Source organism: Alexandromys fortis, unplaced genomic scaffold (assembly GCF_014885135.2).
Source record: "Alexandromys fortis isolate MF-2015 unplaced genomic scaffold, M_Fortis_MF-2015_v1.1 scaffold_167, whole genome shotgun sequence".
Classification (NCBI taxonomy): domain Eukaryota; kingdom Metazoa; phylum Chordata; class Mammalia; order Rodentia; family Cricetidae; genus Alexandromys; species Alexandromys fortis.
This window is the reverse complement of record NW_026068050.1, coordinates 399,045-427,041: the sequence shown is the minus strand read 5'-3', so window position 1 is coordinate 427,041 and position 27,997 is coordinate 399,045. Positions and strand designations below refer to the sequence as shown.

At 50.4% G+C, this 27,997-nt stretch overlaps 1 long non-coding RNA gene across 1 annotated transcript in view; it reads right to left on the bottom strand.

Moving 5' to 3' along the window:
• Nucleotides 1-465: 465 nt before the first annotated feature.
• LOC126486892 (uncharacterized) overlaps nucleotides 466-27,997 on the bottom strand; it is a 112,843-nt gene continuing 85,311 nt past the window's right edge. The window contains exon 4 of the long non-coding RNA XR_007588226.1: nucleotides 466-634. This is a non-coding gene — a long non-coding RNA (uncharacterized lncRNA). The remainder of the gene's footprint in view (nucleotides 635-27,997) is intronic.

Genomic DNA, 27,997 nt, shown 5'->3' with positions numbered 1-27,997 from the left:
GGGTCCTAATCCCCTAGACCATCAGTGTCTTCAAGACCCACAGTCCCAGTTAAAGGCTCAGAATGGTCCAAATCCTACCAATGAGGACCAAGCGGTCAATGCTAGAGCTTTAATTGTTTCATCATGAAAGCAGATTTCCATCTTCAACCCCAGACTTAAATCTAGAAATACACTGGCCCAGATTGTGTCAAATGCCACGAAGAGTGCAGCCACCACCCAGAAAGAGGCATAAGGGACACAGTCAGAAGTCAGAGTCTTCTCACAGTGTCTGAACGGCTGAACCAAGCTTTGCCTGAAGCCCGTCCTATCACTAGACACTGGCTATATGAAACAGGGTTTTCCCAACCCCTACTTATAATTCTGATAAGGATCATTCAAAAAGGGCCCTTTCTCCTCCAGGACCAAGAACACTCAGGTATCCCAAGAGCTAGGGAGCAGGGGTGATTGGGGTGCACCTACCGTAACTGTTGCAGTGTTTGACTGAGTCCTGAAGCACGAGGGGCTCCCCAGACCAGGTAGGGCCAGCAATCAGCTTGAGGCTGGTCAGGGCTGGACAGGGTCAGAGCCTCAAGAGTTGGGCAGGAGGCCATGCAGCCCACAGACTCAAGACAGCCAGAACATTGCCTTAGGATCCCTAGAAAAGAGGAGAACGAGAGTGAGTTGTAGGGGCCTTATGAGGGACAGAGGGGTGGAAGATGGGGAGTGGGGCGGCAATGTTGGACTAACAGCTAATCTGAGGTGAGATCAGCCAGCCTTCGCTTCCTTAGCCTGGCATCTTACCCCTACTCCTAGGTTCCCAGGTGGTAGTCAAGGCCTGAGAGAAGGAAGAGATGAGCCAGGGCTCCTCACACCCTCCTGTGTGAGCAATCAGAAGGCTACGGGCTGTACCTTCACTCTACGCTAGTGATCCATTCCTGCTGGGGGCCACCTGAGGGCCCCCCACCCTCTGTCTCACCTTCTCCAAAAAGAGACTGGCTGAGAGACGGGATGTGGTGACCACACACAGAGACCCCTCCAAATCACCCCTTCTTCAGGATGCTGGCTTTAAGGTCAGAGATGTTCCGTTTTGTCCTGGCCCTTTAAGAAGATCTAAAGACAGAGGCCCAGACTCATAGGGTCACAGCCCACTAGGGCTCACTAGGGCTCACTAGGCCCCTGGAAGGACTGCCAAACCTGTATGCCCAATAGAGTTTTCTGCACTGAGTAAGGTTCTGAATGTGTGCCGTCATACCCAATGTGGTAGCCACCAGCCACCCATGCATATAGATATGTAGATAGTGAAGCTGATGTGGGGGGGGGGGGGGGGAGAGAGGGAGAGGGAAAGAGAGAGAGAGAGAAATAGAGAGAGAGAGAGAGTTGATTCTCTGCTTCTGCTATAGGATCTGAGGACAAAATTCTGATATTCATTTTTCACAACAAGCCCTTTTAGCTACAGAGACATATCCCTGGCCCACTTGGTTTTACTATAATTTACATTTTAATTTAAAGGTGGCTAGTGGCTATCATACTGGACAACACAAGCTGAATCAACCCTTGTCTATCTGAGCCATAGTCAATGGAAAATCTGAGGTCCAGAGAAGGGAAATAATTTGCCCGAAGTCATACAGTTAGGCAGTAGCAAAGGCAAAACCAGAATCCAGCTCCCTCAAATCTACTCTCACCTTTCCGGAGCCCACCATCCTTCTTGTGAGTGGTGTTGGGCTTGCCCACCACAGCACTGTAAGTGTCCCATAGCCCTAAACCCCATGCTGCTGCCCCAGGACAGTGTGCCAGGCTACCTTTGAAAGGCTCCATCTTTACCCCTCGCCTTTTGTCAGATCCCTGACACAGCAGCCTTGAGAGAAGCCCTTGAGATTGTCCGAGAGAAAGTGTTCCTAGAGGGAAAAATCCTTTGGGAACAAAACTGACCTCTACCTAAGCATTACAACCAAGACAGCAAGGGATCTCCCAGTTCCTCTCCTAATAGAATGGTACACAATAGAACACAATACAGCAAGGATCCTGCGGTAATAATAGTGGGTAGGAAAAAGAGGAAGCCAGGAGGGTGGGGTCAAGGCACACAGGGCTCTGCGTAGCCGACTCACACCTGGGGCTCCACTTGTGCTTACAGATCGCAGACTCATGTTATAGGTGACACCTAAGGTCTGAAGCAGTCATGCGTGGCTCTGACTGCACCCCAGTAGATGCAGGACTGAGGACTGAAACCTGAGTTCCCACCTTCAAGGAGAGACCTCTCCATCTGGTTCCCCTGCCCTGAAGGCAGCATTAAAAAGGAAGGAGTGACTCCTTTATCAGATCAGAGGAGGAAGCCAGCCACCAAAGGTCAGGAGCCACGTGTGCCACAATCTAGCCCTGTCTTCACAGGAAAAGCTCAGCAACTGCCATGACTTTGGCATGGTGGAACTGAGGTGCAGTGGGGTTTTTTGTCTTCTTATTTTATTTCATGGAAAAATACATAGTAATTGAAAGCTAGAAATCCAAGAAGTCAATGTATCAAAAAAAAAAAAAGTTCTTGAAAACACAAGGACACACAGAGAAAGATGACAACTTATCCAGCTGATGCTAACACTGCATCTAGGGACCTTGGCTGTGAATGCAGTCTGTCTCCCAGTAGCAAGATGCAGGCAGCTCTCCCAGCAACCTCCTGGCCTGTACCTACTCTCCCATGGCAGAATGCCCAGGTGAACTGCCATCCCCACCTGACTTCCTCCCTCCCTCCAGTGCATCAGGTAGTAGCTGGCATAGTGACCTCAAAGGCCAGGGCCTCCAGCCAGCCAGTGTCAGTCTGTAGGTGGAGTACAATGGAGGCCAGAGAGGGGAAAGATGTCATATGGCCGGACAGCAAATGTATCCCCACACCCGTGAACTTCCTATACATGCAGAGCTTTATGTCAGGGTCCCCCAAGCCTGCTGTTAAAAGGGCAGATGATTCTCATCACACACAGAGAGAGAGAGAAAGAGAGAGAGAGAGAGAGAGAGAGAGAGAGAGAGAGAGAGAGAGAATTATCGACTGTCAATGTGGTTAGCTTCATCATCTGCTTGTGCCTTTATCTGTTTCTGCATTACTTGTTCATTCACAAAATGCTTTTGAGGAAGGCCTAAGTGCCAGGTGCTCTGTAGGTACCAGCAATGCAGGAGGGCCTGAGGGCCTGAGATAGATGGATAGATGGTCTGGTACTGTCATGAAGCCCGATGATGAGCAGAGAAACAACACGACACTTCCTGAGAGAGCCGAACGCAGTGGAAACCCTAACATCCGGCAAGAGGAGCACAGCGGGAGCAGGACCGGGGTTGCTCTAGCCAGAGGGTCCAGGGAGGTCTTCCTGAAGGGGGTCACAGTTGAACTTATACTTCAGGAAATGAGGCTGCGAGGAGGCTGAGGCCCTGACAGCCAAAGTGAGGGGTTTGGCTAGCATCCCAAGTGCTAGGGAAAAAAATCGCTGGATGGCTTTAACCAAATAAACGCAATGATGTTTTCTTCATTGTTAAAAGTCCTTTCGCACTGCCAACTGGAGCCTGGGCGGCTGGGGGGGGGGCAGTGGGTTGGCTGTCACAGTCACCCGAGGAGGAGGAGACAAGGCTGGAGGGTGCGAGGGGGAGGCTGCCCGCCTCAGCAGCACCAACAGCAGTTGTCTGATGCTTGGGATGAGGAGGCGGGGTAAGGAGACAAGAGGAAGACGGTGAGTCCAGAGCCACATCCAGAGACATGCTGCTCTTACAACCAGACCACCAACTTAAAAATAACTCTGAAAAATAACAAGCAGATGCGACACCCATGGAGCCGCCTACCCCTCCTGAGTCTCAGTTCCCTGGGGGTGCATCTTCCTTCCCAGGCCCCCTTTCTCTTCCCTCATCCTGTGCAGGGAACACAGGAAAAGGCGCAGTGATCCTCACCCTCCGACTGACAGCAGATAAGGCAGTCCTCAGACAGTACCAGATGGGTTTGCTTAGAAGAGCCCCAGCAGGGGCCTGCTCAAGACTCTGGTAGCCGAGCCTGGGAGAAGGGACAGGCAGGAGTGATGGGGAAGAGTGTGGAGGCTAAGGGCAAGGGGCAGTATGGAACATCTTAGATTAGAGTTCCTGCCCCGCTCTGCCCTTGCTAGTAGGGTCTGGGTTGGCCATCTCTTTCTGAAGACTCTGTTCCCTGATCTACACACACACACACACACACACACACACACACACCACCACCACCACCACCACCACCACCACCACCACCACCACCCTATTAAAAGCTGGATGGAGAAGCTAGACATCAAGAATTGGCATCTCTATCAGCACCCAACCCCGTTGGTTCCCTATAGAGGGCTAAAAGTCCAACTGGGCTTGGGTGAGTTAGTTTCCAAGCTACTCTAAAAGGAAGTTCTAGAAATGCTAGGCAGAACACGGAAAAGACAGAGGCAGCTGGAGCCTGAGCTCTAGTCTCACAGGGATAGATGTATATCAAATCATGACAGAGACTCCAGCAGGCACAAGCAGGGCCTTTGTGACTTCCTTATAAACAAAACAGAAACATAGGGACTGGGAAGCTCAGTGGTTGGATAGTCAGTTCCAAGCCTGAGTGAGCATTTCACACAGAGTTCTGATGGGAGGCTCTTGTGGAAGTGGAGGGGGATGGTCAGATTGGCTTCTTAGAGGCTCTCATGGGCACTATGAGGGCCTGAAACAAGATTCATAGACTCAGATGGAGCCTTGATGGTAGAACCAGCCCAGGCAGGTCCAAAAGGAAGGTAACAATCCTTTGTTCAAATCCCTCCAGTTGCCCTATTAACAGGCAAAGCAGGCAGGAGAGTTTCTGGAGTCTGAGTGGGTCCTATGAGTAGCTCCAAGAACCAGATGCGGAGTGGAACCTGGTTGCTTAGAGCCCTTGGGGCCTCAGTGACTAGTCACTCCAGCTCTTTTATTAAACTTGTTTTAAAATTAATTTATTTATTTTATATGTATTTTTATGTTGTTTATATTATGTGTTTTCCAAGCTTGTATACCACGCGTATACTTGGTGCCTGCAGAGGCCAGAAGGGGGCATCAGATCCTCTGGCACTGGAGTTACAGATGGTTGTGAGCCACCATCTAGGTGCCAGAAATGGAACTAGAGCCTTCAGAAAAATCAGCCAGTGCTTAACCATTGAGCTATCTCTCCACCCCCTAAAACAACTCTTGAAATGGTCCAGCCACCTCCAAAGAGCCAGGTGCCAACACCGTATCAAAAGGTCTGTTCAGAGAGACATCATCACTGAGATTCCTGGCAGAAGCCTCCCTGGCCTGCACAGGACTTCAGGTTTCTGACAAGGCAATGTAGTATTCATGGCAGAGAAAGTAGAGCAGGACCCAGTGAGAAAGGACTGTGGGCCCCTGTCCTGTGTGAGGAGGAGCGAACTCTGTCCCCGAAGGCTACAAGGGAGTCTGGGATGCCCATGTGTTGGGTGGGGAGTTGCACTAAACAGGAAAGTTGCTTCCAGTCGTGTGTTTCTTAAATTCCATCTGCGTACAATCACAGCTGGATTGTATGGACCACAGTAGCTGTGACAGAGACTGAAAGCGAAACAGTGCCTGGACAGCGGTCAGTCCATCACTCCGCTCTACAGCACCTGGTCTCCAATTGGGTCCTCACCCACATCAGGAGCAAATAGGTTAAAATGCATCATCCCATTTAGCAGATGGGAAATTGAGGCCCAAGAAAGAAATGGGATCATCCCAGGGTCTTAGAGTAGGCAGGTCAACTCCAGGATCTCTCAAAAGCATCTCACCTAGAGAACTTCCCTACTCCCATCCCCAAAACCATCCCACCATGCTTGCCTGGAAGAATCAGGAAGCTCCCTAAACCGAAAGGCTTCCCAAATGCCAAGTTCCTCATTCAGCAGGTCCCAGGCTGCTGGGGGCCCCAACTCAGAAAGACTCCTTCTTCGGTATCCATGGACCCTGGGTTCCATCCTTCCCCTGGGAGTACCCACTCTCTGCACTCAGAGAAGAGAACAAGCCAGGTCTCTGCAGGCCTGGAGCTGGGCAGAGAGGGTAGAGGCTGTCAACCTCCATGTGTTTGTGTCCTACTAGAGGGTCCAGCCCCCCAGTGTCCTTCAGCACCACATGGTTTAGCCAGTGCTCTGGCCCAGCCAGGCCCCACGATGGACGGCAGCTGAACACAATGAGCCTGTCCCCAGAGCATGCGCGATTTAAGCAATGGCCTTTCAGTTGAATATTTAAGAAGAAAATCCTGGTTTTTTTTTTTTTCAGAGAGAGACAGAGAGAGGGGGAGGGGGGGAGAAAACCAGCAAAACAAGAGGAGGGAGACAGAGACGGAGGAACCTACCCCATCACTGCAGTCAAGGTCATAGGCACCAGTGCGGGGCGGGCACGGACAAGGAGTCTTTAATCTGGGAGTTCAGGCTGAGGAAACTAACCGCTTGAAGCTGGAGTACATTACTGCCCTGAATGATCTGTCGGCTTCTATTAGGCTAAATATCTCTGTATAATGGGGAATTATCCTCCAAATAGGCAAAGTGCCTGCCTCTTGGGGGAGGGGCCGTGGAGCCTCCCATGTGAGGGCTCTCCCACAGTAGGTGGTGCAGGAGACAGGACCAACCTGAAGCCTCCCCCGGTTTCTCCTGGGAAGTCACCCTCTGCAGCTGCTGTGCCTGTCTAGTACCCTATGGCAGGCACCCATCTCCTTTTCCAGACTCTCCTTTAGCTTCCTCCCTTGGCAGCGGAAAAGGACAACAGACAAGTGTCCAGTGCCTCTGGTGACCTGGGGGCTCTTTAAGCCTCTGTTTCTCCATCTGTTGATGGACATAATTACACCCACTGACCATGCTGGTGGCAGGTGTGAGCCTGGTGCAGAACACAGCCCAGAGGGACAGCTGTGCCCACCAGTGAGGACCTTATTGTACTCTTCCTTCTTATTGGCCCGTCTAGATGACACAGCTTCCTCCAGCAAGCCTCCTGATCCCCTCCCCCACCCTACCTCCTCCAGGCCTGCAGTGAGGTCCTGTCTGAGCCCACCCAAGGGGATAGTTCAGGGCCCTTCACTGAAGATGTGTGTCCTGCAATAGTACCAGAAGAGCCATTCTGAAGATGCCAAAGGGTTAGAGGACCCAGAAGCAGGTTCCTTCCTTCTTACACTGACCCCCACAGCGAGGCCTGGCACACAGCACAGATTTACAATTATAAGGCCCGAGATGGAAGGATCTGGGAACAGATATGGTGGCTTGTCAGGCAAAGCTTGGCCCCAGAGGATGGTGGCACCCATAGAAGAGGAATCAGTACCTGAACACTGGCCAGGAAGCCAGAAATGCCAGGGCACGGATCTGCAAGAATAGGGAGTAGGGAGGTGGCCAAACCAGGACAAAAGGTAGGCCTGGCACGAGAGAGAGAGAGAGAGAGAGAGAGAGAGAGAGAGAGAGAGAGAGAGAGAGAGAGAGAGAGCTGTATAGTGAAAGGTCCCAGGGAAAGGAGAACCTGTGTATGTGGTGGTGAGCATCATCAAGGCCTCCATGCCTCCCCCAGCAAGACATCCCATGCCTCCCAGGGGAACAGTTCCCGGGCCCCTCTTAGAAGATACGGCCTCTGCTATTGCTGGGCACATTCTGCACCAGGAGGGGCATTCTGGAGGCACATCTAGGCGAGATGCCAATGAGACATACACAAAAGAGGCCACTCTCAGAGCACACAAAGGCACGTGTGTTGTCCCCATGCCTCCACCCCACCCAGGGCAAGTCTTAAGTTCCAGCCCAGAATCCCTGCATTTGGGGAGAACTGCTTGTTCCTTCATCCATCCACCTATCCACCCGTCTGTCCATCCGTCCATCCACCCATCCATCCAATTCCACCAATGCTTTGTGAGAACTAGGAATACAAACCACCTAAGACCCTGGCTTAGGGCACTCATGACCTCATGGAGCCACCGTTGAGGGTAGAGACAGTTCTGGAGTGGTGTGAATGGATTCCCAAGGGGTTTGGCAAGGTGGCAATGGATGTCCACTTCACAGATAGTCTTGAAGGGGTTTGGAGGAGGAAACAATAGGGAAGGAGTTGCAGGCGGAGGCAGGCTAGAGCAATGGATTGGAGAGGAAAACCATCCCCCTCCCTCAGAGTGTAAGGGGTTTAGCTCTTATCCTCAGAGCCATCAGGAGCCTGAAGGGTTTTAAGTGAGGAATGACAGGAACCAATTTGTGCTTCAGAAAGATCTTGCTGGATGCCACCAGGTGGAGGATGGATTACAAGGGAGAAGGTGGCAGTGAGCCAAGCTGAGAAGGGAGCAGAGGGCAAGCAAGGGTAGGGCCTGTGTGTGCTGGTAGGCGAAGGGATGGAGCGGGTCAGTCTGCAGCGATTTCAGCACTGGGTGCAGCAGTTCAGCACTTGTGCACACCCTGGATGCCTGCTGTCCAAACAGCACAGTCAAGCCTTGCCAAGCCCGTGTAAGACATCAGCTACTTTGATCTCCACAATGCTCAGGTGGTAAACACAAGCCAAAACTTGTCCCTTGATTCCACGATTCAACAAGCATTTATTAGGAGCCTCTTATGTTTCAGGCATCATTCTAACCTGCTCTGCAGCCAGGAAAACTGAGACCCTAAAGCACTGCCCAGGATTCTAGGAGGCCAACAAAAAGTCTGCCTTAGAGAAGCTGGCCAGAGGTAGAGGTGGATGCAAGGCAGAAGCTGTGGGATGAGGTGCCTGGGGAGAAGGGGCCCATATACAAGCCCAGGCTGAGCCCCAGGATGGAGGGAGAATGGGAAGGAGACAGCACTGGAGAGAGACATGGGCGGTGGACGGCACTGGCCTTTATGAGCCAGAGTTGAAAGGATGCGGGAGCACAGAGCAGGATAGTCAAGATCATTAGGTCTGCAGGAGAGGGCATGCAGGAACGGTCTAAGGAACACAGAACTGGGCTGAGCCCCATAAGGGGGCCATAGGGAGACAAAAAGTGGAGACACAGGAAACTCTGTAGACCAGCACACAGCCCAAGGACCATGCATACCCAATGTTTTGACCTTAGGCTTCTTGCTCTACACTCAAGCCAGCAAGGAGCACTGGCATGGTAGGAATCACCAGGATGAGAGCCTCCATGGTCAGCTCCACTTCCTGCAAGCCCAGGCCTGTCTTCTTGGACATTCGCATTTGCTGAAGACATGAAAGTCGTCTTCATCCCTGGGCCCTCCTCTTAACATTGGCAAACAGGGAAACCCCTAACTCACAACAACTAGTCTAGTGCCTGGCTGGTGTGTAAGTGTGCACTAAAGATGGCCTCCTAGCTCATCCTGGTAACTGGGCCTTTTAGAGTCTGCTCCTCGCATCCCCACTATCATGGACACACTGATTAATTAAACGCCACTGGCCTAAGTTTAACACCACCAGTTGGTGGTCATGTGATCAGGCTAGCCCTCTGGAAAGGAAGTGGGGCAAGGATGAGACCAAAGCCAACGCCACAGTGTTGGAGGTCCTTTTCTTACAACACATGCCAGCACTCTTGGAGACGTAGCAGGCCCCCATGAGAGTCTGGGAGGATGGCTGGGAACAAGATACACTCAGGAGGACCCCACTGCCTGCAAACCCGCCACAGGGCAGCAGCCCTGTGAGTTACTTCCTCCAGAATACCCACCTAACATCTTGGACCCCAACTCACTGTGTGCCAGGCCTGTCCCAAGCCAGAACATTAGAGAAAAATGAAAATAAGTCAAAAGAAGACACCAGCTCTGGGAGAAGAATGAGAGCCTGGAAACCTTCTTGGTGTGGTGGCTCTCAACCGGGGCTCTCCTAGTGGGCTGTCCTACCACTATGGCCATGGCTCGCTACTTACACTTCTAAAAATAGCAAATGAAACATTTGGGGCCTGTCTTAGGTTTCTGTTGCTATGACAAACAGCATGACCAAAACCAACTTAGGGAAGAGAGGGTGTATTTCCTCTTACAGCTTGTACCCCATCATCCAGAGAAGTCAGGATGGGAACTCAAGGCAGAAGCCTGGAGGTTGGAGCTGATTCAGAGGCTGTGGAGAAACACTGTTTATTGGATTACTCCTTAGAATTTACTCAGCCCACTTTCTTATACCATCCAGGACCATCCACCCAGGGGTGGCACCGTCACCACGGGCTAGGACCTCCCATATCAGTCACTAATTAAGAAAATGAACTACCGGTTGCCTACAGGCCAGTCTGGTGGTGGCACTTTCTCAGTTGAGGTCACCTCTTCCCAGATGACTATGACTTATGCCAATTTGACAAAATCAGCCAGTATGGGTCACTTTCTCTGTGACAAGCTCAGTGTGAGTGGTTTGTGTCCAGCGATATCAAGGTGGATCTGAGGCAAGGTTGTCCTCTTCCAAAGCTACCAGTGTGGCTAGGAGGTGGGTGGAGCTGCTGGCTGGAATCTGGGTCTTGGGGGTAGGTAGGCTGAGTGGATACCACAATGGATCCAGAGTTCCAAGTTGAATTATTTCAAGTATTTTTCAGCATCACTCCAAGTGACTGCTATTGCTGAATCTGGGTAAGTGGAGGACAGTGGGGAAAGGAACCTTCCAGAAGCTGTCCAGAGGTCGCAAAGTTAGAAGTTACATAAAGCTGCAGGAGCAAGCCAGGGACTAGGCTGTAGGGAGACTTGAGAAGATGCCATAAAAGTCAGGGGAAAGTGAGAGAGGGCTCTCTTTGGTTCCCAATGGCTCTCTCCCCTCCCCACCCCTGTCTCAAAGCATTGCATCTCCATGGTGGGGTGAAGACCCAGTGGTGGAGAGTCTGATGTGTCCAATTGCGTCCAAACAGACAAGGACAGGGACAGACTGTTGTAGGAAAAGCAAAGAGATGAAGCTCAACATAGATCTAGGACAGCAGCCAATACATGGTGTAGAGGAAAACCAAGAGGACAGGTGTCACAGGGTCATACCAGACCATCATGCCTCTCAGTCCCCCAGGAGGTCAGCATCTAGAACTATTGGCAGCTGCTACATCCCCTTATGCTCTATGGAAGAGCAAACTTCAGACGCTGGGTCCTGTAGGGTCTGCAGACAGGGTTTGCCCAACCCCAACTATGGAAGCACAGATCTGACCAACACCTCAGACCATAGAGGAGGGGCCCTGGCCTGCCCACAGTCCAGTCATCATCCGGGGGAAGGCCGGACTTAGAACCTGAGTCCAGGTGCAAGTGGAGGAGGAGTCAACAGGAGGTCTTGCTGGGCAGATGAGAGCTTGCAAAGTCCCTCTCAGCTCCCACGATGGTAGAGAGAATGGGACAAGGAGCTGGCCTCTAAGCTAAGCCACTGATCTTGCTAGACAACCTTAGACAGTCTTTTACCTTTTTGATTCCAGTTTCCTAATCTGTAAACTGTGACAATAGAAGCCCTCACTCTGTCCACGCAGCATCCACTGAGGGAGAAACCGTGGGATGACTGTCAGTGTCATCATCAGGCGTCTGCCCAGGGATTTGAGATTTGCTAGTCAAGGCTCAGAGCATGTGACATCAGCCTTGGACATCTAATAAGCCCCATGGGAAGACAGGCAGAATGCGCACAGGGAGCGTAGATGAAAGAGAATATCAACGCTGGCTACACGCTAAGCTCTGATTTTGGTCACACACTGAGCCCTGATCCAGGCCACACACTGAGCCCTAAGCCTGGTCACACATTGGACCTTGGCCTAATCACACTCTGAGCCCTGATCCCATTCATACATGTACCCTGATTCTGGCCACAGACTAAGCCTGTCCCTGCCTAGGTGTCCCCCACATTGTGAGTTCTATCTAGCCATGTTTGCAGTGCAGTCACCAGTTACTGTGACCAGTTTGCACCAGCAGCCAATGTCAATCTAGGAGTCTATAAGACTTTTCATATTATATAAAAAGTTTCTGCATTTACCCTGCTGACCAAGAGCAATCTTATGTAGGACAGTAGCCTCTGAGCTCAGGGTGGCCCTGGGTGAAGCCTGTTGTACCGATAGGACATGGAATGGCCAACAACACTTATAATGCCACCTCTTCTGGCTTCCATAGGCACTGCACCCAAATATACAAGCCCACATACACACACACACACAATTAAAATTAAAAATAAAATATTAGTCGGCCTCATCCCAGACATGCTGAGATGGTTCAACATATGAAAATATGTCAATGTAATCCACCATATAAACAAACTGAAAAAAATCCACATGATCATCTCATTAGATGCTGAAAAGCCTTCCACAAAATACACCATCCCTTCATGATAAAGGTCTTGGAGAGAGTGGGGATAGGAGGAGCATACCTAAACATGATAAAGGCAATACACAGCAAGCCAACAGCAAACTAAATGGAGAGGAACTTGAAACAATTCCACTGAAATCAGGAACAAGACAAAGTTGTCCACTCTCTCCATATCTATTCAATACAGCACTTGAAGTTCCAGCTAGAGCAATAAGACAACAAAAGGAGATCAAGGGGATACAAATCAGAAAAGAAGAAGTCAAACTCTACTTGCTGATGATATGATAGTTTACATAAGTGACCCCAAAAGTTCTACCAAGGAACATCTACAACTCATAAACACCTTCAGTAATGTAGCAGGATACAAGATTAACTCAAAAAATCAGTAGCCCTCCTGTACACAGATGATAAAAGGGCTGAGAAAGTAATCAGAGAAACATCACCCTTCACAATAGCCACAAATAACATAAAATACCTTGGAGTAACTAACCAAACAAGTGGAAGACAAGAACTTTAAATCTTTGAAGAAAGAAATTGAAGAAGACACCAGAAAATGGAAAGATCTCCCATGCTCTTGAGTAGGTAGAATTAACATAGTAAAAATGGCAATCTTATCAAAAGCAATCTACAGATTCAATGCAATGCCCATTAAAATCCTAGCAAAATTCTTCACAGAACTCTAAAGAAAAGTATTCAACTTCATAGGGAAAAACAAAAAACCCAGGATAGCCAAAACAATCCTGTACAATAAAAGAACTTCTGGGGCTGGAGAGATGGCTCAGTGGTTAAGAGCATTGCCTGCTCTTCCAAAGGTCCTGAGTTCAATTCCCGGCAACCACATGGTGGCTCACAACCATCTGTAATGAGTTCTGGTGCCCTCTTCTGGCCTGCAGACATACACACAGACAGAATATTGTATACATAATAAATAAATAAATATTAAAAAAAATTAATAAAAAAAAATTTAAAAAAAAAAGAACTTCTGAAGGCATCACAATCCCTGACTTCAAACTCTACTACAGAGCTACAGTGCTGAAAACAGCCTGGTATTGGCATAAAAACAGAAAGGAGGACCAATGGAACCAAATAGAAGACCCAGATATCAATCCACACACCTACAAATACCTGATTTTTGACAAAGAAGCAAAAAATATAAAATGTAAAAAAGAAAGCATATTCAACAAATGGTGCTGGCATAACTGGATATCAACATGTAGAAGAATGAAAGTAGACCCATATCTATCGTCATGCACAAAACTCAAGTCCAAATGGATCAAAGACCTCAACATAAAACCTCAACATAAAACACTGAGCCTCACAGAAAAGAAAGTGGGAAGTACACTTGAATGCATTGGCACAGGAGACCACTTCCTACATATAACCCCAGTAGCACAGACACTGAGAGAAACAATTAATAAATGACACCTTCTGAAATAGAGACTCTTCCGTAAAATAAAGGACACGGTCAACATGACAAAATGACAGTCTACAGAATGGGAAAAGATCTTCACCAACTTCACATTGGACAAATGGCAGATTTCCAAAATATACAAAGAACTCAAGAAATTGATCATCAAAAGAACAAATAATCCAATAAAACAATGGGGCATAGACCTAAACAGGGAACTCTCAAAAGATGAATCTAAAAGGGCTGAAAGACACCTAAGGAAATGTTAACATCCTTAATCATCAGAGGAATGCAAATCAAAACAACTCTGAGATTCCATTGTCAGAATGGCCAAGATCAAAAACAACTTATGCTGTAGAGGATGTAGGGTAAAGAGAACACCCCTGCATTGCTGGTGGGAGTGCAAACTGGTACAGCTGCTTTGGCTATCAGTATGGCAATTTCTCAGAAAATTAGGAAACAATCTTCCTCAAGACCCAGCAATACCACTTTTGGGTATATATCCAAAGGATGTTCAATCATACCTCATGGACATGCGCTCAACTATATTCATAGCAGCATTATTTGTCACAGCCAGAATCTGGAAACAACCTAAATGCCCCTTGACCAAAGAATGGATAAGAAAAATGTGGTACATTTACACAATGGAGTACTACACAGCAGAAAAAAATAACGACAGCTTGAAATTTGCGGGCAAATGGATGGGGCTAGAAAACATCATATTGAGTGAGGTAACCCAGACCCAGAAAGACAAATATCATATGTACTTTAGATATAAAGCAAAGAAAACCAGCCCACGAATCACAATCCCAGAGAACCTAGACAACAACAAGACCCTAAGAGAGACATACATGGATCTAATCTACATGGGAAGTAGAAAAAGACAAGATCTCCTGGGTAAGTTGTGAGCATGGGAGAGGGTTGAAGGGGACGGGAGTGGAAGTGAGGGGAGTGGAGAAAAATATATAGCTTAATAAAAACAATTTTCAGAAAATAAAATATTAAAAAGTTAACTCCAATAACTTTCCCTATGCTCCTTGCCATGGCCCAGCTTCCTGCGTATGCCCACATCCTCCTGCTCTCCCCGACACCAGGGCTCTGTTGTGTGGCACACTTGGTGTGCACTGCTCCCTCCACCACAGCTCTCTGCCGAAGCAGTAAGACACCGCCTCAGACAAGCCCTCCACGACTGTCCTGTCTGGCTCTCCATTCTCTAGCATTCCCTTGTCACCATCTGCCGTTCCATCCTGAGCAAAGGCCCCTGGGAGACGGAGGGTTCCAGTCTGACCTGTGCTCAGCTAACCACTAGTTCATGTGGCCACAGCCATCACTCCCTGTGATCCTGAAGTAGAAAGAGCTCAGGAGAGTCATGTGACTGCCCATGACTGCCCCATCGAGAAGAGATGGCGTGTGGGGCCATGTCAGTACTGAAACAGCAGAGGTTTTGTCCTGACAACAGGGAAGCCTCCATACAATTGGGGACAGGACGGGATCCTATTTTAGAAGGTCCTGAGCAAAGACTAAACACATGGCTGAAGGCAAGAACTAGTTTACTGACCTTCAGAGTCCAAACCTACAGTGATGCTCTGAGCCAGAGGAAAAGCTCTTCCTGCCTCCAGACAGACCCAGGACGAGGCAGGGTTGTCCAAGGGCCTAGAGGACACTGGCCTTCAGACACTAGGGAAGGGTGTGGTCTTCTCACACTGTGTATGAGAGAGAGACTGACCTTTTAGGGCCACCAACAGTAATGAGGGTGTCCAGGTCCTAGCACACCAGGACCCGGGAAGGAGGCCATGATGGAGGGAAGCGGCCTCTCCCAGTGGCCGAGCTAGAGCACGGTGAGCCCAGTCCTGCCAATTTGATAGCGGCGGCACCAACTTGTTCGGAATCCGTCTTGCGTGAGGTAATTACAGTTCTTCCTGTGTAATGAGATGGTTTTTAAAGGCCATTCAAGAGAAATTTCCTATAATGAGGTGAAGGGGTTTACAGTGTTCGACATCAAGGCAACTGGTAATTGGAAGAACCCAGGCTGAGCCCTGGAGTGAAGTGTTGGGAGTGTGCACACCTAAAAGGCGTGAGCAAGTGGGAGGACCCCGGGGGCTGGACAAGGAGTCCTGGGAGAGAAGTTCTGGCCCTAGCAGTAGCCTGGTGTGTGTGGTGGAGCAGGTTTGGCCTGAAGAGGCTCAAATCCGGATGAGCAGATGAGAATGATGAGCTGGGATGGAGGATGGAAGGGGCTTGTGGGGTGGAAGTTCAGAGGGGAAATGAGGGCAATGGGCTTCAGTATCCCACAGATCTCTACAAACAAACAAGCCTAGGTTGAAGGCAATCATACTAAAATAGGGTGAGTTCACACACACACACACACACACACACACACACAGCCACAGGAAGACAGAAGCAGAGGCCAAGTGATACAGTCACACATCAAAGCACCCAAACAGTGGCAGCAGCCACCCAAAGCTTGATAAGGTGAGACAAAACCTCCGCTGGAGCTTTCAGGGACCAGCCAGTCTATCACCTTGAGTTCAGGCAGATGGCCTACAAGAAACGGCACAGAGGAAATTCTATGGCTTGAAACTACCCTGTCGATGGTAACTTATAGCAACCCAGGAAACTCATGCAATGGCCATTTTAGTGGTTGCCACTATCACTGGATGGGAATAGTGACCATGAGAGTGAATGAGTGTCCCATTTCCAGAGGTATGCAAGCAACACCAGGCTGAGCATCTCATTTAGTCTCTCATTTGAACTCACTGTGCGCAGCTTAAGGAACAGAACATGACAGGGTTATTGTCTCTATCCCACAAATTTAGAAACTGAAACAGATAATCTACGCAAGAACAGAGATAAATGGCTGGAGCCAGCAGCAGGCCTGGCCTCCAGGAGTCCAGACAGCTAGCCTATGGCTCCCTACTGCAGGCCCAGTATTCCAGTCTTCCTTTTGAATCTTCCCTGCCCCTAATTCAGTGGTGACTCAGCAACCTAAAAGGCAGAAACATCCAATTCCCAGAACCCAGTGGTTCCCAGGTAAGTGACTATTGACAGAAACACCATTCCCAAGCCACCCTGTGGTGGTTTGAATGAAAATGCGCCCCATAGGGTCATATGTTTGCATACTTGGACCCTAGTGGAACTGCTTGAGAAGGATTAGGGGGTGTGACCTTGTTTGAGGAGGTGTGTCATAGAGGTGGGCTTTGAGGTTTGAAAAGACTCTTGCATTGGCCAGGCAGAGGTGGTGCATGCCTTTAATCCTTGGCACTTAAGAGGCAGAGGCAGGGGAATCTCTGAGTTCAAGACCAACCTGGTCTACAGAATGAGTTCCAGGACAACCAGGGTTACACAGAGAAGCCCTGTCGAATGGAATGGAATGGAATAGGTGACCCTTGCAATTCCCAGCACTCTCTGCTTTGTGGTTGTGGATCAGGATGTGAACTCTCGGCTCTTCCTGCCCTCTGCCATCATGCACACTGACCCTCTGGAACTGTAAGTCAAATTAAACACTTCCTTCTATAAGTCACCCTCATCATGGTACTTTATCACAGCAATAAAAAAAGTAACTAAGACACACCCCAGCCCTGCAAGTGGCACCATTGTCGGCCTCTAGCCTCTGTGTGTGTTATGATAGAATCCTCAACTTCTCAGAGGGCACTATACTAAGGGACAGGCTGTACCAGTCAACAAGTTTTTACTAAGCAACCACTGTGTGCATAATAGAGGTGCTGCTTAGGAGAAGACAGGATCCTGCCTTTCCTTGGGGACAGAGACCCACAGAATTGTCCTAGCAAATCTGACCCCTGTCTGGGCATCTAGAACTCATAGAGGGGACAGAGTTGATGTCTTTGGACACCTTAGACTGGGGTAGTAAGGAGGGCAGAGCTCCAAGACAAAGGAATGAGGAAAGTATGTCCTGAGAGAGGTTCCTTGTTCCTGTAGAGATGACAGGAGCTTACTGAGGCCTTGCAGTCCACTCCCACAGGGCAAGAGTTCTGCTGGTATCTGGAGAGCTTCACAGAACCAAACAGTAGGACTGAGGCAGCCTTGCTACCTAAAGAGCCTCACCAACCCAGGCAGCCTGGCCCTAAATGGTGACTAATTGGCATTGAGTGGCCCAGGGACCCGAGGAACAGACTTTGAAATCACCTGGTGTGACGTGTCCAGCAGGAACAATGGGCCACCCAGCCAGCATAGAGTTACAGCTCCTTCTAATTAGGCATCGCTTTGAACTCGGAGGCATCAGATTAATGAGGTTCACAGCACTCTCTCTTGCCGCCATGGCGGGCTGCCTCTGTTCTCTGATCACAGTGTGATGCCAAAACCTTGTTCTCTAAATCAAAGGTTCTCCCCAAACTCCACTTTCTGCCATGCCTTGGCTTTGCGCTGGCATCTCTGCCAGGGAGTTAAGCCTTCACCTCTTTTTCTGCCATGCCTTCCCTCCGAGGACCAGCTTGCATGTCACCAGGAGAGATTCTGCAAGGCCAGCAGGGATCCCCTCCTGCAGCCCACATGGGGCACCAGACCTTGCTGGGGTGGCCCCATCCTCCTGCATACAGTTCAAGGACACACAGCAGGCTAGCCCCCCGCACCCCCAACTGAAAGCCCCTCCAACTTTTGGCAGCTTGGGGCATGTGTGGCCTTGGGGGATCCACTGGATAGTTGCCCGCTGTTGGCATCTGTTCACCAGCCTTCAGAGGGGTGGAAACATCTGCAAGAGCCAGCATGCTTGGCCCCTCACTCTGGCAGCTTGCCCTCTTCCCTGCCCCCTCCGGGCCTTCCCTACCCAGCTCCCTTCTTCCCCCAGGATGCTCCCCTCTCTCCTCCATGCCACTAACAACTCCAGCCCTTCCAAAACCCAGCCCCACCTGGCTCTTCACTTGTCAGCCAAGATGCTGCCTCTTTATTTACTTCTGTAGGAACATTGAGTCCCTAATCTGTTCCCTTGACCGACCACCTTTTGCCCCGCATCCCACCGGTTAATGATACTCTCTTCGCTCATTATTTCTCCCCGCCCTGAGACTGTGGCCTGAGGCCAGGAGCAGCATTGGTGTCACCTCCTTGTCCCCAGCAGTAAAGACTACCTGCCACAGAAGATTCCATTCTCCTTTGACACAGCGGGACACGAGGGAGAGAGACACCACCTTGTCCTTAGCTTCCGTCTGCCATAGAGGAATGACTCCCTCAACCTGCTTTCTTGGGGAGCTGCTGGACCATCCAGAGGGATACCAGGAGAAGGATGCATGGTGGGGGAGGTGAGGCACTTTAGGGGGAGGAGTATCCCTATGGAGAATATAAGAGATGAAAAGAGCCTTGGGCCAGTGGCAAGTCAATGTCAATTACTCTCTCTAAGCCCAAACTTCCCTGCATATAAACAGGGCTGGCCCAGGGCTCGCAGGATGCATGCCTTGGATTGCACCCCGCCACTCAGGAGGAGTAGGGAGAGTTTTAGGCCAGCCTAGGTTACATAGTAAGACCCGGCTTCAAATGGGAAAGTCTTCACCTCTGGAGCACACACCATTAACTGGCTCTATTTTAGGGATAAAGAAAAGCCAGGCCTATAGTGGAGGGGGGCACTGTTCAAGCCCCGGCAACCCACTGGCGCCAGAATCTGGCCTCTGCTGCCTGACCCACGGGCCAACCAGCCCTTCTAAGCTGTGGCAGGGTCTGCTGTTTCTGACCCTTGCTTACCGCTGAGCCTCTGTTTTCCCGTCTGAGAGGCAGGCACACAGCCATGTTTTGTGGATGCCTTTTGCTGGGCCTGGGATGTTCAGACACCCCCTGCCCCCCCCCCCCCGCCTAGAACCCAGGTAGAAATTCTTCCTATCCAGACACTCCCGACCCTTGATGTCCCCTCATCTGCTGGGCTGACAAGCTCCCCCACCTCTGGAAGGCTCTGGTTTACTGCAGCACATCCACCCCTGCCGTCCTCTTGGTGATTTAACCATGCTTGGTGGCCAGTGCCAAGCCCTCTGCTCTCTGTCTGGTCACCCCTGTGACCTTGGCTCCATTCCTTCCTGCTTGTCCCCCAAGCCACAGCCTGGCCCAGTTACCCCTGGCCTTTGGTCAAGCTTCCAGCTCCTTTTATCAAAGTTCCTCCTCTCCATCACGTCTTGCCCAAGGTGGGAGCTCACGGCCGACAGTGTATTTAACACTCAAATGCTCCTTAGCACTTTCTCCCTAATCCTCTCTCCTCAGAGACGAATGAACCAATCCCCCTTAGGTCCCAGGGTTTGGTCCACACATGTTTGGAGAAAATGGTCCTTAAGAAAGACTCTAGGACTCTGGCGGCAAGTGGCCGCAGCACCGCCCAGCTCCAGCCATGCAGCTTACTATCCCCTCTCTCCATGGCACTGTGTCCCTTCCCCCATACTTCTCTACATGTTATTTATGTAGAGCTGAGACTTCATATCATTTTCACAGAGTAAGCAGAAGCCAGCAAAGGTGCCTGGTACCTGCCCACACGGTTCGGCAGCCCTGACCCAGGGACAGCTGTACTGCCTGCCCAAAGCTCATTCCTGTCACCAGCCAGCAAACCCTCAGTCCCGTCATGACATCATCTTTTGATGTCACCCATCTCGATGTCTTTACTGAACCCTTTGTCCTTTCCATCACTGGTCGCATGGTGGGGCCCCCCATGATTTAGAGAGGCCATCGCTTGCGGGGACAGATGGCACAGTCCTGTAATCCTGGCTACCTGGGAAACTGACATAGGAGGACCACAAGCAGTTCAAGGCCTGCCTGGCTATGGAGTAAGTTCCAGGCCAACCTGGAAACTTAGCAAGGCTATCTCAGAGCAACAAGTACAAAGAAGGCTGCAGAAGTAGCTTAGTGTACATGCCCAGAATGTGCAAGACTCTTGGTTTAATCCCCAGCCGTTCAAAGGAGAAAGAAGTTCACTCCCCTAATTTTGCTGAGTTGATTTTGGTTTTTTGGTTTTGTTTTTGTTTTTGTTTGTTTGGTTTTTTTTGTTTTTCGAGACAGGGTTTCTCTGGATCTTTGGAGATCTATCCTGGAACTAGCTCTTATAGACCAGGTTGGCCTCAAACCCACAGAGATCCGCCTGCCTCTGCTTTCCAAGTGCTGGAATTCAAGGCGTGCACCACCACTGCCCGTCAATTTTCTGAGTTGAAAATAAACCAATCTCCGGCCAAATAGGGCAATGCACACTTACCAGCTACCAGCACTCAAAAGGTAGAGGCAAGAGGGTTGTGAGTTCCAGACCAGCCTAAGCCACACAGTGAGATCTTGTCTCTAAAACAACAGCAACAATTTTGACCCCAGGTTATAGTCAATTTGATTATAATTAACACTTATAAAACAACAACATTAAGCAGATGGAGGATGAATCCATGGGGAAATGGGAGGTATAGTGGCCTTCACAACCTTGCCATGTGCTTCAGCTTCATTCTGATGAGGTGGTGGAGAGAGGTCACAAAAGTCTCTAGAAAATACGCACAGCCAAGAGTGCCGTCTAGCCGGTGAGATCAGAACAAGGTTTGACTACGGACTGCACAGGGTGCTGCCGGCCCCACCCTGTGTTAGAGGTATACGAGAGGTGGCCCAAAGAGGGGACAAGTCACTGCAGACATCTCTGCCTTTTAGATGGCCCCTCTCCGGGTTTCTGGGATACGGTACCCCCCCCCCGCGGCTGTCTGTGTTGGTCCTTGATGTGTTTCCTTCACCCCGCCTGTGGCTTCTCCTCCCTCAGCTCAGTGCAGTCCTGCCACTGTCCAGTCCTCGGTCCATGTTCCATTTCCGGTGACCTTAGCTCAGGCCCTTACACCATGCGCAGTGGCATGTTCCCATGCTCCAGCCTTCCCCAATCCCCCAATTCAGCAGGTCATGGGCCCATTCTGGGTGAAGACATCATTAAAAACAGACTAGACAGGACTGGACAGATGGCTCAGTGGTTAAGATCACTAGTTGCTCACACAGAGGCTCTGGGTTCAAATCCCGGTACTATGTGGTGGTTCACAATCATTCATAATTCCAGTTCCAGGGAATCTAACACCCATTTCTAGAATCTCCATGGCCACCAGACATGTATGAGGTGCACATACATACACACAGGCAAACATTCATACATGAAATAAATAGAAACAATAAATCTTAAAAACAAAGAACCTGTTCCTCCAGAGTTCTGACCTTTCAATTCTCATCCCATGAGAAGACCAGAAAACATCAAGCAGGAAGTGAGGGTCCTCCTTTTCCTCCTTCTCTGCCCTAATTTGCCTCCAAGGTGGCTCTAAAATCATCTACCTGTCTCCATCCCATGATACCCTCATGATTCCCATGGCAGAATCCCCCATCTCTTTCTATATACCCTCCCCCACCCTCCCCTACAGCAACATCCTTCCTAAACATGAATCAGGAGCCTCCCCTGTTGACAAACCATGAGCTTGTCACTGTCCCACAGAGAACATGGCCTGGTCCCCTGAGAGCCTTACGTGCCCACGTGTGACCCTCTCCCCCATCTCATTGGTTCCTTCTTCCTGCCCAGGCTCTCTCACAGGTGTGCACCATCAAGGAATCCTCTGTACCCATCACTACCCACCACACAACACTAGAGCACAGGAAGTACCTGGTCAGACCAGATGAGCATCTCCCAGCATCCTCTCCTTCCCCAAGTGAGGCTGGGATAAGATACTTGTATGTATCTCCACATACCCACAGACTTCACTCTCCTCCAAACAACAACTGATACCCAAATGATGTGATGGAATGAAAATGTCCACCCCTTGGCTGAGAGCTGCCTCCTGCCTGTTTATAGCCCCAGGAGGACCACAGCTGGAACATGCTACAGTGGTCACTGGGTGGAGTCCTCTGTTTAGATACCCAGGAGCTGGATACTAGGGGCAGCTTCCCTAGATGGAATGCAGAGAGGAGCCTGGGATAATAATGAGACTGGCCTGTCCACTGAAAGGGGACTGTAGACCCAGGCAGGGTCCCAGGCTTTGTACCTGACAACTTGGCACACGGCAGGTGCACGGGATGGAGCCCTGCCGTCCCTTCTGCACAGAGCAGGAACTGGGAACGAACACTTAGCTTGGCTTAGCGTCTGACATGTCCGGGACCTGCTGAGGGGTGGGTGTGGCTGTGAGCATTTGGCTAAGCCTGTCGTCACACTGATGGAGTGAGTGGGGTCCCATGAAACATCGCAAGCAGTCCTGGGATGTGGTGAACGTCCTGTTCACAGAGGTGCGTAGGCAGGGCAGCACACAGTGGGCAGATGCTTTGCGTGGCAAGCCATCTACAGTCCCCCAGTACTGGGATCGAGCCCTGTGTGGAGTAGAACTCCCGGGTTAGATCCATTCCATCTCCAACCCCGTCTCTGTCCCAGCAGTCTGGATGGGCTGGCATGTCCCTGGCTATGGTCAGCAGCAGACTCACCTTTCCAGGAAGAAGGATACAGGTAAGATGACCGTCATTAGCAGGTACCTAGTGGACACTTAGTCCATCCTCTCCTGTTCTGGGGCCAGTGGTGGGTGCTGGCCTCTTCCTTGCCAGCAGGCAGCCTACTCTTCAGGAATCTGAGGCTGGTGTGCCTAGCATAATTTTGGTGTCTCATAGTCACTTGCTTTAAGGAAGGGAGCATGCCACAGGTGTGTCCAACAATAATGGCCCCGTGCAGCGTCATTTACTAGCAACTATGTCACTTAACCTCCGCAGTGAAGTCCTGAAGGAAGCACTAGTTCCTTTCTTTCCTGTTTTTTGCTTGTTTGGTTGGTTTGTTTCATTTTGGTCTGTGTTTGTGTTGGTGAGGGCATATGGGCTATGTCCCCCAGCCCTCCTCTCTTTTACTATTTATTTTGGAGACAGGGTCTTATGATGTAGCCCGTGCTGGCTTGAACCTTGTCTCCTCCTCCTCAGCCTCCTAGACTTTGAGGCCTACAACACCAGGAGCAGCCAGGAGGAGACTGTTCTTCCCTTCATGTTACAGATGGGAACTGAAGAAACAGAGGGCGAGTCTTTTGTCTCAAGACATGAAGGAGTGAGCTCAGGGTCGCATGGGAGGCTGGGGGTTATGCTGGGGGATGACGATGGAACTCCACGATCGGAGAGACCCACACACAGAAACACATGCTTATAAACGCACACACAGCCGCTCAACGCTTGTGAACACACCCAGACTTGGTGACACACAAGTGAAGGGCCACTTTCACAGATGTCAGCCTCTCTGTTTGCCTTCTCCCAAGGCACTGCAGGCAGAATGAAGAGGGGAGACTCAGGTTGTCCACATCTGATATTGAAGCTATCCTCGATGTTGGATTTCAGTCCTGATCCACCCCTGTGGCAGATCCTTTACCTAGATGGTGACTTTGATTCTTGGAGGGGATTGAACATCCCTGCCAGGTCACACATGGCAGGATATCTAAGAAGCTGCTGACAAATGCTTTCTCACACTACCCTGGGGGCCTCCCGAGTCCGCAGTTCCAGGCTTCTCCCCTATTCCTATTTGCTCTGAGAAGGACGGAAATAAGATAATGATTAAGGGGAATTAAGGAGAAGTGACCAAAGAAAAGGGTGGGGGAGACACCAGAAAAGAGGAGGAAAGGGGAGGACAGAGGGCCGGAGCAACAAGCTGAGATGCGGCATGCCAGCAGCCTGCACAGCCCTCAGCTGCCCCCGCAGCTGCCAGTGAGAGGAGCGCAGCAAGGCAGGAGTTAACTCTCTGCCGTGGAGCAGAAAATGAGGTTCCAGTTATTAGTTGATTTATTGCTCTGTCCTCAATCTGCGCTCGGGTCCTGGAAGGAAATGTTCCACTCGAAAGCATTAAGCGTCTTCAAAGAGCAGAGGCATTAAAAATTGAAATCATAAAATAGACACGTAAATACAGTGGAGGTGAGAGGGGGCAGCCCCAAGCAGACTGGGGGGGGGCAGGCCCAGATACTACCGGACCAGGCTGCCACATGCATGGGAAGAGTCACCAGTGTCTAGAAATAAGAGCTATTCTTTACTAGCATCTGCTTCTGAAGACTCGGGGCTGCTCTACCCAAAACCAGGACTCTCTGGGGGTCAAGGGTCATTTACCTAGCAGGAGCCTGATACAATATCAATATCGAATATCAGGGAGAGGAATGAGCATGAGCTAGGAAACCCCAGCACAGAGAAGGGAGTTCAGGGTGTCACAAAAGGCTAGGGCTTGTGCTGGGGGACGGTGACGGAACTTCATGGCCATGGAAAGCAGCACACACAGAAACACATGTGTATGAATACACACAGCCACGCAACAATTGCCCTCGAACCTTGCCCCATAGCTTCAATCCTTCCTTTCACCCACCTGTTCAACTTCTCCAGGAAACCACCCTGGCTGATTTCATGGGCACTGGCCTTTTCTTGCCAGAAGAACGGAGTTTGAAGCTGGTGTGCTTAGGAAAATTCTGGTGTCTTACTAGGTCCTCAGATGAGGTGACCCCAAGGGCTCCTGCTCTGTGATTGACATGAGTGTTGGGGGAGTTGCCGGAAGTCCTCCAGTGATAGATCTACCCACAGATCAAGTTAGAGCCAATGATGAAGACTGCCCCCAGACATGCATGTTAAAAAGCCACACATGTGTCTGTACAGAGGCAGGCCCACAGACCATGCACATGTGTACAGTTTTCCAAACACACACTTGTGTGTACACATGTGTGTGCCAACAGTAGTGCATGTGGACAGGTAATATGCCTCCATACACATGTCCCTGTGTACACATGTACACTCATGTGGATACCCAATTCTATATATACACACGGAAACCTCTAGGCCTGGTATCAGACCTCAGAGACACTGGCTGGGAGCCAGCCTGTCGCATCCTCATTGACGGTAAGTGGCTAGGGACCTACCAGCATAACCTTCTTTGGCAATGGGGACCCCTTGACCTTAGACACTCTTAGAACTCCCTGGGATCCGGAGGCCTGGCTCAGAGTCTTCTTCAGACCCTGATTCTGGACTATGGGAACTCGATGAGAACCTGGTTGTGTGTTCAGTTGTGTGGAAGACCAAAGGCGTGCTCTCCCACAGCCTGTAGCAGAGCAGAGGCATCTACCAACCTTGTTTCCTCAGTTCCAACAGCAGGGAGGCTGGGGAGGATTATTGCTAAGGGGAACCAGGGAATTGACAAGACTCCAAACTGTGTCTGGAATATAGGGTATGGGCTGCCAAAGCCTTGGGAATCAGGAGAGTGGCCAGAAAGAGGCAGCAAGAATGATCCAAGGAGGGACTTGCTGCACAAGCATGCAGATCTAAGCTCACATCCCAAGAAGCCACATAAAAGCCAGTCCCAGCACTAACATCTTTAACTCCTGCGCTTCTGTGGTGAGATGGAAGTAGAGAGACAGAATTCCCAGAAGTTCATGGGCGAACCAGCCTAATACACAGTGGGGAAACCAGAGACCTTGGCTCAAGACAGAAGACGACGAGCAACATCAAGAGTGCCCTCTAAACTACACATGTGTTCCATAGCATCCATGAACCACGTACCCTACACTCACCCACACACACACACTGAGAGAGAGAGAGAGAGAGAGAGAGAGAGAGAGAGAGAGAGAGAGAGAAAGAGAGAGAGAGAGAGAGGGATCCGAGGAGAGAGGCAGAGCACCAGAGGTTTGCTTTCTCAAAAGTCATGTTCAGTAGTGTCCTAGGCCCTAGCAGGATGAGTATGTCCCAGAACCGGGATGGTTAGATGTGGATATTGCACAGAACCCACAAAATCCCTTCTCAGCACTGCAGATCTCTCCACTGAGAACTCAGCTCCGTGTCGTCGTTTATGAAGGCACAGTGGACAGCTGAAGTTCCTCTCGCTTTGAGGCCCGAACTTCTTGTCCTCTTAGGTCTGTCCTCGGTGTAGCTCTCACAGGTCAAAAGCCCTAGTCCTGGGATCAAGGTTGGAACCACAGTACTGGCGAAGGAGGATCGGGGAGGGAAAGGGAGAGACCCCACTCTGCCTGCTGCAAACAGGCTTGCTGGCTACCCCAGAGCTCTAGCAGCCCGAAGTTGTTGGGGAACCTCCCATCTTCCCACAGACTGTGGGCTGAGATTGCTGTCATAGCTGCTTACTGCTTCAGTGTGTGCGCACGCGCACATGCACACACTCACAATATGTACTTTCCAACACATATTCACACATGTCACATAAATCAACATATATTCTAACACACTCATAACCTGCTCTCCTACATACATGATGTGCACAAACACATCCTTTTACACATCTCCGCATGCACACACTCACACACATACACACATGCACTCACCTTTGCACAGTCACACCCATTATGGGAAGATCTCATCTCTGAGCCGCTGTGTGATCCTGCACCCAGACCAGCTGAAGTCAGAGCCATGAGCTGGGCTTGGACTCAGTGAGCTGGGCCCACAGCTCACTGCCACAGCTTGTCTCCCTTACTCCCTCTCTTCTGGAACACAACAGCCACTTCCTCTAGGTTATGTGGGACCGTAGCTTCTATCCCCAGCCCTAACATCTGCATCCCCATTACCCCGTCGCTTTCCGGTTACAGGGCTGCACACATCCCCAGCTCCGTCCATCCCTCCACTGCAGACACACTCTTGTCTAGGCACCTTGCTCCCCCACATGGAAGTTTTCCTAACCGGGAGCCTGTTAATTGTCTTTATTTCTCTGTGGGAAATAACTAGCACTTAGAGACATCAGGGCCACTGTCGTTCTCAGCAGACTCAGCGACAGTGGCCTGGCTCACCCGATGCTGCCCGTGGCTGGGCCAGCTGCCTATCTGGTCCCTCTCCCGTCCCCCTCTGCCTGTATACATCCTCACCCGTGTGGAGCCCAGCGCCCACCACCAGGCCACCCTGGCAGCAGGTCGTCTCTTGGAATCAGTGTGAAGAACCGTAACTTGCTGAGAAAGGGCCTCCTTCCCCGTGTGACAGAAGGTTAGAGGGTTTAAAGAGAGCAGTGGAACTGTTTTTATTAATCAGAACTGCTATAAAGAAAGCATTTTAATTAACATAATTATCCCGATTGAGAAAAGCAGTCCTTATCCCATAGATACTTTTCAGACTCAAGACGCAAGCTGTCACAGTCAGTCATAATTAGGAAAAGCCTGCTATTTTCCTCCTCCTTCCCACTTCCCCTCTGGGCACTGCTCCTCCCTGGGTTAGACCTCACAGGAGACACACACGGGGTGACACCCTCCACCTCACACTCTTGTCCCCAGCTGCATCTCCAGCTGCCTCCAAGAAAGATCTCCTCACTACGATCCTTGTGCTGGCCTTGACTGGCCTCTCTCAGCCTCGTGGAAAAGGGAGAACAGGCCCCTGGGGAAGGCAGATGCTTCCATGGCAGGGGAGAGAATGCTCAGAACAGAAAAACCCCTAATCCTGCCTGATGCTCACACTCACTCCCAGTTACCTACCTCCCAGGGTCAATCTTGACTATACTCCATCTGCCCACGTAACAAGCAGAAACCATCCATGT